Here is a 12,790-nt window from a genome sequence, read left to right as displayed (position 1 = left end):
TCCAGAACTCCTGTAAGTGATTGCTTCCTATAAGGCTTAGGATTTGAAATTCTAAATGAACCATTGCAGAGATGGTAAACATGCAAAATCGTCTTCTAAAAACTTTGTAGTAGAGTCTAGAAACAAAGCCAAGCAACCTGTACAGCCAAGTAAGCTGCACAGAAACTGACCTCTGAAAACTTAGAATTGAGTTTGCAGCTAAAAATATAACCTAATTGATTCCATTTTTGCTCTTTTTCCTACCAGAGATTGGATGACTTCTAGATACTCAGACACAGACATCACAGAAAGATTAAGCAGTAAGTAGGAAAGTTTGGCCTAAATTCATGTCTGTGATAAACCAAATAGAAGTTTTAAACAGACAACTATGCTTTAGGTGTCAAACATTTCTTGACGTCTGTGGCAGTTGGCAGCTGCAAACATCCGACTGAAAGCCCCATCTGCTGCTTCACAGCTTCCAGTCGAGGATGTTTACAGTCGCTCACTGTCAACAGCAATACACATTCCTCAGCTGTTTACTTTGTATTATTAACATGCAGAGGCCTCCAAGCAGGTTAGTTAAGACCACTACAACTTCAGTTGCTGTGTTGCTGCCTGCATATGTACATGGGACTGTTTTCGTAAGTATTTACAAATGAAATGAAGTATGACTTCCAGAGGAACATTTGTGAACAGCCACGCATATTTTCTGTTCAAGTGTTACACTTCTAGAATTATGTTGCCTATTTTACATCCAGTAAGAATTAAAGACATACAAAAAGAGCAACTTGCTTCCACTGTTGCTTTTGTTTTGTCCTCCCAAGGACCAGAGAAATCCTGTCACGTTCATTACAAAAACCGCACTACTCCACAACTAAGTTTGGTTATCAGCACAGTGTCTAAAGATAGCAACCGGCACGGAAATAGAACCAAACCCTTTCTAAGGTTATTTCACTGTAGTGTCTGGGATGGCTTCCTTCCCCACAGAAAAGTGGATGTGAGGGAATTATGTGATATTATAAGTTATTTTATGCAACATTTGCTTCCAAATAAAACCATGGAAAACAACCACCCAACCCACAGGGGACCGCAGGGAAGTGGGAGGAAGTTGCGTAGCAAGCTCTGCAAAGGCTTCAATAAAGTTCAACTTCTAACTTCAAAGTTAGAAGATTTCTACAAATTATCTGAGCTAACCAGTTGCTGCTACACTTCACATAGTTGGCAGAATGGCATTTCTCACCAAATGAAAAAGCCAAAAAGATTTGGCATCATAACATCCCGGTTGTACAGTTCTGCTGTTTGTTTTTCATTCTATCTCCTATTTCCTTATTAAGTTAATGATGGGGAAAATTAAAGATTAATCACTCAACTATTTTTCTGAAGTCATATGAAACCGCAGCAGGCAAGCAAAGTGATTATATCACTCTAATTAGAAGGTGTTTTTTCCTTGAAACTTTCTTGCCCCCAAATGAAATTACCACACTGTAAAGTGAGTACGTTATGAAAAGACTGTAGCTGGAACGCAGAAGCCTGCGGTGTATTTACTCAAACTGATAAGTGTGAAGGATCTCTATAAATCACTTTCAAAACTCAGGGTTATATTTTCTATAGTAAGGTTAAGAAAATTAATCTTTCAGGCAGCAGGTGAAAACACGCAGAATTATGTTGGGGCCTTTCCCTTTATTCAATACCAACTTTGAGCTATTAAAGCTTCCTAGGGAACCACATTTTCTCAATGGGTCAAGTCACTAAGGAAACAAAGCAAACTTTATCAGTGCTGCACAACTCTACATTCCAGGAATTCCTAGCACTTGGCATCTATAGACCACGCCAGAGCCACGGGATGCACTCGCCCTCTCCTTAGCAGAGCTACCATGACAAGCTACAAAACTCTTAGTAAGGTGCCCAACTTCACAAAGTTGCCAATACGAGCAGGTACTGACATCCCCACATGAGATATAACACGTGACAGGAGGGTAAGAAAATATATTTCCTATAATGACAGTTCTGAAAAAAGGAAAGAGTTCCTCTTCTGGCAAGTTGCATCTTGTTTATCACAAGCAAATAGTGACCTTGCAAGACAATCTATATGGAGTGTAAAAGAAAAAGGCAACAAAAATCCTTAGATGCAAATCACTGATTGCAGAATGAAAAGATTTCAGCTTCATTACACCTGGTCATGAAACCGAGATCAGCTTGGCCTAATACTGGCCTAATATCTGCAACTTAAAAGGGGAAAAAGTAGGGAGACTATAAAATCCTACTACTTTAAATTAATTAGATGAAGGACATTATGTCAGCAACAATGTGCAATTCCACTCCATGTATGGCTTCCTTTCCACTTTTAAAAGACATCAAACAGATAATATCTGTATGAAAGTCAAGGCAAGGTCGATCTAAAACTGCGAGGCATTTTATCACACAGTATGGACTGTTAGGCAAGAGATTGCAATCAGTTATCTTTACTGCTGTTTTTTAATTTGTACAGTATTCTTATAGAGGAATTTAGGCTGAAAGTGTCCAAGACTTGAATATCAATCAACAGGGCTTGATACGTGCTGATCTTGATAAGGTTTTGAACACGCACAGGTAAGAAAAAAGGAACAACATTCTAACTTTTCAATGTCTTAATGAATTTACAGTTCTTGTCACAGAAGTAGAAAGGGGCAAACTGGTGGTGCTTAAGGACTGCTCAGTTAAAAAAAGAAATTCAACTGTTTTTCTCCCACTCTCCTGAAATTTCCAAGCCAGATGAATGGATTATTAGTGGTAGAGAAAAAAAAACCAACAAACAAACAACAACAAGAAAAAAGCAACTAAACCAAAATTTTCCAAGTGCTGCTAGAATTCAAAAACAGGGCCTCTAGATTTTCTATCACCTTCCATACAGAGGAGATGATATGCAAATTCAGACAGGTAAATTAATTTTTTATCACATTAGACTAACACTGGAATACCAATAGATAAAGATACAAACTCAAAACTGCATAGAACCTGAGCAAAACTTAACTCATGGCAATTGTTTCCTAACTTGCTTTATAGTATATGTTTTCAAATTTGCTTGCCAAAAATCTTAAAATCATCATTAAATATGGGAAAAAATTATTCCTTCTCTTCCTGTCACTGACAGGACAGGAAGATTAAGCACATATTACTTATATGAACTCAAGTTCACAGCTGTTATGATACAGCCTGAGTTTCTCCAACTGTTGCTGATGAATCCAATTCTCCCAACTGCATCTGAACTCACTCTAAAATTGCCTGAAGAAGCAGGCTCCCCCTGCGCTGAGCAGGCAGTTGCAGAAAAGCAGCTGAAATGACGCACCAGATGAGACAGAGAACATCTGAACATTTGGAAACGAGAAGTCAAAACTATTGGTAAGAGTATGAACAACATGTAGTGCATTTTTTTGACCCTCTTCCCAAATGCCTCTCTCCAATGTCTGATCATTGGGGATTTTAATCAGCTTTTAATCCATGTAGGTGAATGAACACTACAGTGCACCTCAGTAGAAATAAATCTGGAGAAAAACCAAGAACTTACTTCTTGGATACCAGCTGATTCTACTTCAGTCCCTTTCATGCAAGATACCCACACCTCCAGGGAGAATTGCATTCTTCGGCCTCCAAAGACTGCTCCTCAGATTTCCAGGAATCTGTATCACACACATGAACAGAAGTTATTGTAATTCCAGAAGTTCAGCAGTTCAGATCTCAGTTTTCATTATTAGAACTGTCTGCAAGAAGTCAGATAGCTTTTAACAACCATTATTAAAACAGTGTCCTTTTCTGGTATAATCATTTAAAACTTAGAATGTGTTTAAAGTGACACATTACTCCTGAATGCAGCTGTCTCTCAATTAGAGGAGATAAAGGTTAACAGCTAAGGCAGTGTTAAGTATTCAGAACCTAGACTGAAGTAGTTAAATTATCCACCAGAGATAGGCATCATGACTTCCCTTATTTACTATCTTAAGAAATGTACAGATTACACAACCAAGACCAGCCATACAATAAATCTGAGATTGAGCATCACTTCAGAAAAGCAACATCTCCAGAGTCCTCCTAGTTAAGCCTTTATGATGGAGAAGGAATTTATTCACACAATCATTCTGGAGGAAAAGAGACCTACAGAACCCACTTGCAAACAGATAGATGGACAGACACACAAAATAGAACCAGATTATTAGGAGAAAACTGAAGTAATCAAGAAATAGAGATGGAGAAGAGAAGAGCATGGAAACAACATCGCAAGGGGAACTAAAGTAAACCAATCTGTAGAAGGGGGAAAAATACACACGTGACAGTTCTGAAATCTCAGTTATGAGCACATGACAAAAGCAGAAGAAATGCAGTCAGTAGGGATTATTAACAGAAATGTATATACTCAAAATATATTATGTATCAATTTGCACTGCTGACATCTTCTGAAGGTACTTGAACCAGTTCTGTATGTGACCACATGAAATGAGGATGCCTTTGATAAACACAACACCTCTGTCACTCAACCAGCTCTAGCAACAAGTAGAGGCCAAGGAGGGATATCTGCGATATTTATGCTCTACTACAGAATCAGTAAACAATCTCTACATTTCAGTGTCACCAGGGCATTGAAGCCCACAAGCCTTACATACTGGCCTGAAAGGAAGGTGCAACAGCCTCAACTGTCCTTTCATGTCACCTGGCAGTAGTGGGTGATGCCCAGGTAGTTCAGAGCATCACTCTACTTGTTGGCAGACTGAGTGCCGCACCAGTTGCTGTTCCACCATGGAGCGGAGCAGATGACTGGCCTGAAGCTGTGCATAAGTACGCATCGCTGTGTCAGTTCCCAATGCAGAATGCTTAAGTGGTTTTCTATTTCAGATAAATACAAAGACCGCGTACTGGGTCAACACAAGAATAAAGAGCGTATATTGGACAAGAAAACAGCCCCCAACAGCAGTAACTCCTCCTTGTGGTTATTTGGGAGAAGCATTACCCGAGAGCGCATACATACCACATCCCAAGCTTAGCAAAGAACATTTACTTAGATTTAACAGGGTGAACTACCTACAGTACACAACTTATTCAGCCTCCTTATCCACATTCAAAGGAAAGGCAAAGTACAGCTGCAGTGAGAACAAGCCTCTGGAACAGGGGAGACACGACAGGCAGCAGGTGGTCGATATCTGAGATACGTTCGCTTCTGTGTGCAGGTATGTTTGGGCTGACCAGAACCATCTTCAAACACAAAACTGCCCCACCATCCCCCAAGAATTTCTAGGATGCTTTCACCCTATATTTTGCAAACTGTCTCCTAACTCACATTTCTTATGTCCCTTATTCAGAGCATGTAATCTGCTCTGAAGTCACATCTCTAGGGAATGTATTTTATACCCTGCTGTAGTCCTGAAGAAAAGCAGACTTGAACTCTGATCTTTGCATTGGTCCAGTGACCCACACCTTACATGCTACAAGTTTACCCTCGGATTTCTCATTTCAGGGTCAGGTAATCAATGCAAGAATTGGTTCTTCTTGCCCGTAGACAGGACACAGTATCCATCCCAACTTCCTTGCAAATACAAGGAAGGACATTTTCCTCTTCCCATCACTTCCTCTTTTGTACAGAGGTTAAAGACACAATTGGGACATAAAGACATAAAAAATAATTAGCACCATCATAAAGTTTGTGCTTCACCTCCAGTAGATCAAAACAAATACAGCCTCTGACCACAAGGCTATTTTTACTTAGTGTACTCCATAGTGAACTGCACAAGACCCAGATGCTGCAGAAGAGTCTGCAAGGCTTCAGCTTACACTTTTTTTTAACCCATAAGGTTGTGCAATGCATTGATTTCTCTCGTCCCAAAGGTACTTGAACATTACCAGAAGTTAGTGCTAGATGCAAGAGAACTTCTGGGTACTATGTTAAGCAATACATCCACTAAAACTGTGCAGAAAGCAACTTTGTTAACACGACCATGTGCTAAAGAAATTTAGAAAATGCTTCCTTCTTCACAGCACTATGCAAATAAAACATAACAGCAACATTTAGAGAACAAAACTAGAGTTCCTGTTCCTGTAGAACAAATGCATTAACCTTTGCACACATAGACACCAGGGCAATACACCTACTCAAGTCCCGTTCTTCATTTATTTCCAACGGCCTCCCCTTTCCCTGGGTATGACCAGGCTTATGGCATGAGGGAACAGAATGAGGCTGAACGTCAGCCTCAAGCTAGGTAAAACACTTGTTCCCACAGTTTGTAATTAAATACCTATCAGAGAAAATGCTGACATTACACTGACAGGGCCACGAACCTGAATCCTGTTAATGTTACACTTTCAAACTTCTCTTAACCTGAATTCTCATCAGTGTGAAAAAAGGTCTTTCCTCCCAGCTTTTTTGAAGCAGAAGCTACAAGAGATTAATATGCACATGGAAAAAGCATCCACAAAGTTAGAGAAACAATTCAGTCCTACGAAGAGCAGAGAAAGAATTAGACTGACCACTTCAGGAAGGGGATAGAGTTTGCCAGCATAAACATCCTAGCTACGCCACTGTAGAAGCACCAAACTACTCAAAAAACTATTACACAGAAATTAACACTGACAGGCCAATGGGCACACACACTTGAAAGTCCTGGGAAAGGAGGAAGCAGCATGACGCCCAGTTTGGAACAGCTAAAAGAGTCGCATGTGAGAGACCAGTCAGGTAGGAAGAGGGCACAAAGAGAGAAGAAACCCTACTGTTAGCTTCAGGCATTGGGAAGTTAAAATTATCATCCTTCCTCACCTTCACCCCAAAATTTCCAGTATAAGTCACAAAGAGTTACTCTAAGTGCTACCCCCACACAGCCTTCTACAAATGCAAACAAGTGGCGTAACTGCATTTTGCTCCTGATCAGCAGAAATAATTGCCCAGAAGTTACAGAAAAGGAACCATAAAGGGACAGGAAGACACCTATGAAATGGTTTCCTCTCCAGAAAATGTTTCTGTTTATTAGCAAAGAAAGTCCCCAGTGGATGAATATAGCTTTCATAGTCAGCTAAAAATTAGAGCTATTAGAATGTACCTTGATAGCTCCAAGAACAGGTCTCAGTTGCTTTGACTCTTAGAAAGTTTATAACCAACTTGCAGCAAAAGCTTAATTTTGAGCACGTGTCACTGAAGAAAAACACTGAAGCAAGAACAGACTTTACTTTTCAAACATCTTAATAACTAATCCCCTTCAGATTATGTCAAGCATGTCACATTAGGATGGCTTGGGCTCACCTTGACCGGCGAGTATGTTAAAATGCAACTAAGCCCCGTCTACATTTGCAGTCCAACTTGTGCTTCTTTTAAATTTCAAATGGTTACAGAAGAAAGGCATCTGTTGGAGTAATGCTGATCAAGACCATGCTATGGTCCTGTTTTATTCAACATGAAGTATTACAGGCAAAAATAGTCTTAGAGAATAATGTACAACTTCTTTTCTACACACCTGAACTTGAAAAAGAAGGGGAAACTTTTCTTTGCAAAATGTACTTGCCATGGTAGGTTCTGTTATTATAAAAGGTACATTCATGCAGTACAAGCTCTTGGTGCAAAGGGGTTATATATGCAAACGGTTGGCTTAACAAACCAGAGCCGAGAATGAGCTTTTCCTGTTTCTGTTAATTTATGGCTCGATGTTACATTCCTTTCATGCAGTGCCATAATCTTCAGTGAATGACTTCACATTATCCTCCTCAGAGTAATCTAGGAATGCAGATACAGAGAACATCAACTAGCACCTTCATAAGACTCTCCCTCTTAACCCTCAAGGGTTTAGGTGCCTGATACAGTTTTAGATAGGAATAAAACTTTAAACATCCACGCTCAGACACTAGTACCCTTCAAGCTGACAACTTTCTGCCAGTGGGTACACGTACCGACACTGAAGCCTTCGTAACATTGCTTGAACCAGCACTGCACGTCCAAATCTCCACGCAGTTCTCAAATCCCCTGCTCACCCTGCCATACCTCAACTGCTAAACGCTAGAATGCACTTTTTGAAATCCAACTTCCAGAGCTGTGCTTTATCCCAATGATAAAATCAGGAGTTTGGGAATGGACCAGCTGCACCTAAAAGCTTTTTGTGCCATACAAACACTAGGACAAGAAGCGTTCAGGTTTAAATCTCCACCTAGGTCTGTCTCAGGATGCAAACCAAACCTTGGCTTTACCCCAGTTTACCCCAGCTGAATGTCTGTGCCTTGTGGTGATGCCACCCGTGCTTCGCCCAGAGATTTCAACAGGAGAGGCTCAGCCCAGGAGTTCCTGCCGCCCAGGAGAGCAACACGTTCAAATCACTCCTCCAAATCAGCAACATGACATTAAAAAAAAGAGCCTTTGGAAAAGGGGACTCTGCTCAGGTATCTCATTCCAGGACACCGTTTACAACTGCAAATAATAAGAATGGATGAACACCTTCACCCAGCTAGAGCCAAGACCTAAGCCTCTATAAAAGCCAATCTGCAACAGCATATCTCTCCCTACATGTCCCACTGGTCAGCTGAGGCTCTCTGCTCTTTGTCCTCTGAGGTGGCCAGAGGACACCTTGCATGACCTTTCCCTGCAGGTCATACAGACAAAGCAGGTGCCAGCTCCAGGCTAGCAGGCGTCAGAGCAGCTGCAGGTCAGGCACCTGCACGCTCCAGCCCTTAAGCTACCTTGTGTTTTTGGCCTCCTCCTTCTGTCAACTGTACAGAAAGTACAGACATGCTGCTGGCATATTTATTTTCACTCAGCTTTCTAAAGATTCAGTGAAACGAATCGTGTGCAGCACTTGTATCTATTGTACTAAAATAAACAAAACTCAACCACGGGATCTCTTTTTAGTATTCAAAGCACTTGCATGTGGGTGGATGCAGCCCTGATGAAAACGCTCACCCAGATGACCCCCGCCCGCCCATGGGTATAGCAGCTCCCAACCCTACGGAGCTGCAGGGCTGTTACTTGACTGCAAATGCAGCTTGAACATCACATCTGACTTCACGGTTAGGGAAGGGGATTCCAGCTACAAAAGCAGCATTGAGAAAATAGCTCTGAAAAGTACCGCAGCACTGTCAGGGCTCTAACTTTGTAAGTAGATTTATAATTAAGAGTAAGAGCTACTAATTAGTTTTCAATGATAACAGCAAAGAGCTAATGATCTATTAGGAATCACAGACACTGCATTTAACAATCAGTATTTCCCTCACTTCACACAAGGAAACAGATAGACTTATAAATACGACACATGACAGAAGAGGTCTCAACACATGAAAAATACTGCTGGCGATATTAACCTCACTGCGAAACCTATCCTTCAGAAAGTGAACATAACAGGAATTAATCTTTACCCAGATCTTTTGATAGCAACCTCATACGTAATCCTTCCATTCTCGGTATCTATATGAGTTTTTGTTACAACAAAGCTATGGTCAACAGGCATAAAGCAGGCAGCATGCGCTTTAACACGGGTGTATTAGGTTTGACTTCAAGAGCCAAGTTCTTTGGAGGGGGTTGTTATCTTCTGCAATCAACCTATTTAAACTCAGCCCTCTCCATCCAAACAACTGGAGTTTAGAAGAGCTTAAAAGAAAAAAAGAAAAGTGAGCAATTGTGTTTTGACCCAAGTAGACATGAAAGTAACCTTCAAGGTTACCTTGCCCTATTTGCGGCCCCAGGAAGGACAAAAACACAGTTTCAGCAAAGGAATTTCTTGCCTGGCTGGAGGCCACACCCGCCACAACAACTGATGGCAGGAAAGCATTTGGATTCAAAACTCTACCCGAAGTACCCAGCCGAAGGCGCAGCAAAACTTTCTCATTTTCAGAGAAGAAAAGGAACTCTTGCTCAATAAGTAGCAATTATGCTGCAGAATTTATATGCTGAGCACGGCTGAATGTACGAGCACCAGATCAGTCAACCATAGCTTTAGCGCTTTGAGTATGATTAACAGAATGAACTTTCAAAGGTCAATTAAATGTCAACACGTTTTAAAGAGATATTCTTCTGAAGTTGGGGCAATGTGTCATAGCACTTTCCAAAGCTGCTGTGCCACTTTCAACTTAGAATTCTACCCATCCTATACGTACACGTGCAGATAACAAAGATGATAACTGATTAACCTTTGGTAGAAAACAATGGCTATTTACGCTCCCGGCTTCCCTGTCGCTAAGCTGTCTTTTATTATTTGTGCCTAAGGAAGTATGTGGAGACACTCTTCTCCCTCTCCCCAAAACTCCGTTTCAACTGTTCAGGGTGTGAGTGAAGGGAAGAGAAAAGGAGCAAGAACAGTCTGAAAGTCTAATAATTTACTACATGAAAATGAGAAGAGGCTTTTGATATGCAATCGAGCTGCCTGGATGTAGAGCTGGGGGAGGAAGGGGCGGGCGGGGGGGGGGGGGGGGGACGGACCGTAGCAGAATTAATTATGAACACATTAATCATTATTTTAGTCAGACCAGCAATATATGTTTTCACTTTAAAACACTTCTGCAAATCCCAACTTCAGGAAACTAACTCAAGACATCTTAAAACTGACGCTGAAAAGCTGAACGCTCGGTACAGATCCATTTAAACCACCTCTCACACTGGATGCTCACAGCATTGGTTAGTTGGTTTTTTTTTTTAAAAAAAAAGTGTCTCAGTACAAAGTGAAAGGATCAAAATCCTGACCGAGGGCCCGCAACACCGCTATAATCGGTTTGACACGAGCAGTATTTGTTCAAGGCAGAGCTAAAAACTACCGTGAGGGGTGAGGGAGCCCCGCCGCGATCCGCGCTCCGTGCGGCCGCAAGGACGCGGGCTGGCGAGCTTTCGTCCCGCGGGCGGGGGTCCCGGCACCCCTCCGCGGTCCGTCTGCAACTCCGCCCGCCTTGACGAGGGCTATCTGGGGAGGTGCCCGCTCCGGCACCGGGGGCTGCCCCCGCCGGGGACTGTCCGGGGCCAAGTGCCCCCCGGGCGGCGGTTCCCCCACCCACAGGGGCCGGGGGGGGGGGGGGGGCAGTGTCCGAAGTTTCTAAAAAGTTCCCAGAACCGGGGCGTTCCCAGCCCCCTCTCCGCGGCCGACGGAGCTCCCTCCGTCCCGCCGCACCTGCAGCCCCGCCCGGCCCCCGCCCGGCACCGGCGGCGGGGGGGAGCGGCCCGGCGCCGCCCGGCTTTCGCAGGTGCCCCGGCCGCTCCGCGCCCCCCCGGCCCCGCCGAGCCGCCGCCGCCGCTCCTTACCTGCCCGGGTCCCGCCGGGCCGCGGCGCCGCGCCCGACTTTCCCCACTCTGGAAGAAACTTGCGGCGGCCGCCGCCGCCGCCGCCGCCTGCCCAGCCCAGCCCAGCCCAGCCCAGCCCAGCCCGTCCCGTCCCGCCGGGCCCTGCCACAGGGGCGGGGAAAGGGGGCGGGGGGAGGCCAGCCGAGCCGCCCCCGGGCGCCGCCGCCGCGGCCGGGGCGGGCAGGGCCGGGCATTGTCCGCCCCCAAAGCGCCCTTCCCGGCGGGGGCGGGGGGCGCAGGCTCCTCCTCCCCACGCCATGTTCTTTGTTTCCCCGGCTTTCCCCGGCCGTTCCCCCCGGCGGCTGCGGTCCCCGCCGCTCCGCTGCCCCCTCCTCACCCCTGCCCCTTCCCGGCGCGGCGGGGCCGGGGGAGCGGGGCCGCCCCGCCCGCAGGTGACCGACCGACCGGCCGCCCGCCGCCGCCGGAGGGGATCCCGTCCCGCTCCGCCAATTAGCTCAGGGGGAAAGGGGCAGCCCCGTCCAATGAGGCGCCGGGGAGCTCGGAGAGTCCCCCAGGGTGAGCCAATGGGGCGGAGAGCGGCGGGCGGGCCCGCCTCCCCGCCGGGCGGCGCGGGGACCCGGGGCGGCCGCCGGGCCGTAGCGCCAGCGGGGCGAGCAGTGCTGCCGCTGCGGGCCCGGCTCCGGCTCCGGCGCTGTGCGGGGCGGTGTCGGCTCACAGCACCCCGGCGCGCTGAGCGGGAAGGAGGGGGGGCCTCCGGGGCGCGGCCCTGCCGGCCCGCCCCGCGCCTCGGCCCATGGCCCCTGTCGGCGGTGTGGCCGGCCGGCGAGCAGGGGGCCTGCCGGACCCCGGCGGCACCCCGGCACTGCGGCCCTGCCCCGCACGCCTCCCCAGACACCTTCCGGATGAGGTGGGAGGGGTAGGAGGCGGAAAGGAGCATCAGCCAGCAGTGTGCCCAGGTGGCCAAGGAGGCCAACAGCATCCTGGCTTGTATCAGGAATAGTGAGGCCAGCAGGAGCAGGGAGGTGATTGTGTCCCTGTACTCGGCACTGCTGAGGCCGCATCTTTAATACTGTGTTCAGTTTTGGGCCCCTCACTACAAGAAGGGCACTGAGTTGCTCAAGTGTGTCCAGAGAAGGGCAGCAAAGCTGGTGAAGGGTCTGGAGAGCAAGTGTTCTGAGGAGCAGCTGAGGGAACTGGGGTTGTTTAGTTTGGAGAAGGGGAGGCTGAGGGGAGACCTTATCGCTCTCTACAACTACCTGGAAGGAGGTTGTAGTGGGGTGGGTGTTGGTCTCTTCTCTCAAGTTACTAGTGATAGGACGAGAGGAAATGGCCTCAAGCTGTGTCAGGGGAGGTTTAGATTGGATAGTAGGAAAAATTTCTTAACTGAAGGAGTGCTCAGGCACTGGAACAGGCTGCCCAGAGAGATGGTGGAGTCGCCATCCCTGGAGGCGTTCAGGAAACATGTAGACGTGGCACTTCAGGACATGGTTTAGGAGACATGGTAGTGTTGGGTTGATGGTTGGACTTGATGATCCTAGAGGTCTTTTCCAACTTTAATGATTCTATGAAGGGACTTGCGAAAAAGCAAAGTGA

At 45.9% G+C, this 12,790-nt stretch overlaps 1 long non-coding RNA gene across 1 annotated transcript in view; it reads right to left on the bottom strand.

Moving 5' to 3' along the window:
* Positions 1 to 11,520, bottom strand: part of LOC135312646 (uncharacterized) — a 41,161-nt gene extending 29,641 nt beyond the window's left edge. The window contains exons 1-2 of the long non-coding RNA XR_010372293.1: positions 11,198 to 11,520; positions 3,524 to 3,635 (exon numbers count right to left, since the gene is read on the bottom strand). This is a non-coding gene — a long non-coding RNA (uncharacterized LOC135312646). The remainder of the gene's footprint in view (positions 1 to 3,523; positions 3,636 to 11,197) is intronic.
* Positions 11,521 to 12,790: the final 1,270 nt, after the last annotated feature.

Source organism: Phalacrocorax carbo, chromosome 3, assembly GCF_963921805.1.
Source record: "Phalacrocorax carbo chromosome 3, bPhaCar2.1, whole genome shotgun sequence".
NCBI classification, from domain to species: domain Eukaryota; kingdom Metazoa; phylum Chordata; class Aves; order Suliformes; family Phalacrocoracidae; genus Phalacrocorax; species Phalacrocorax carbo.
This window is presented reverse-complemented; position numbering and strand designations above follow the sequence as displayed.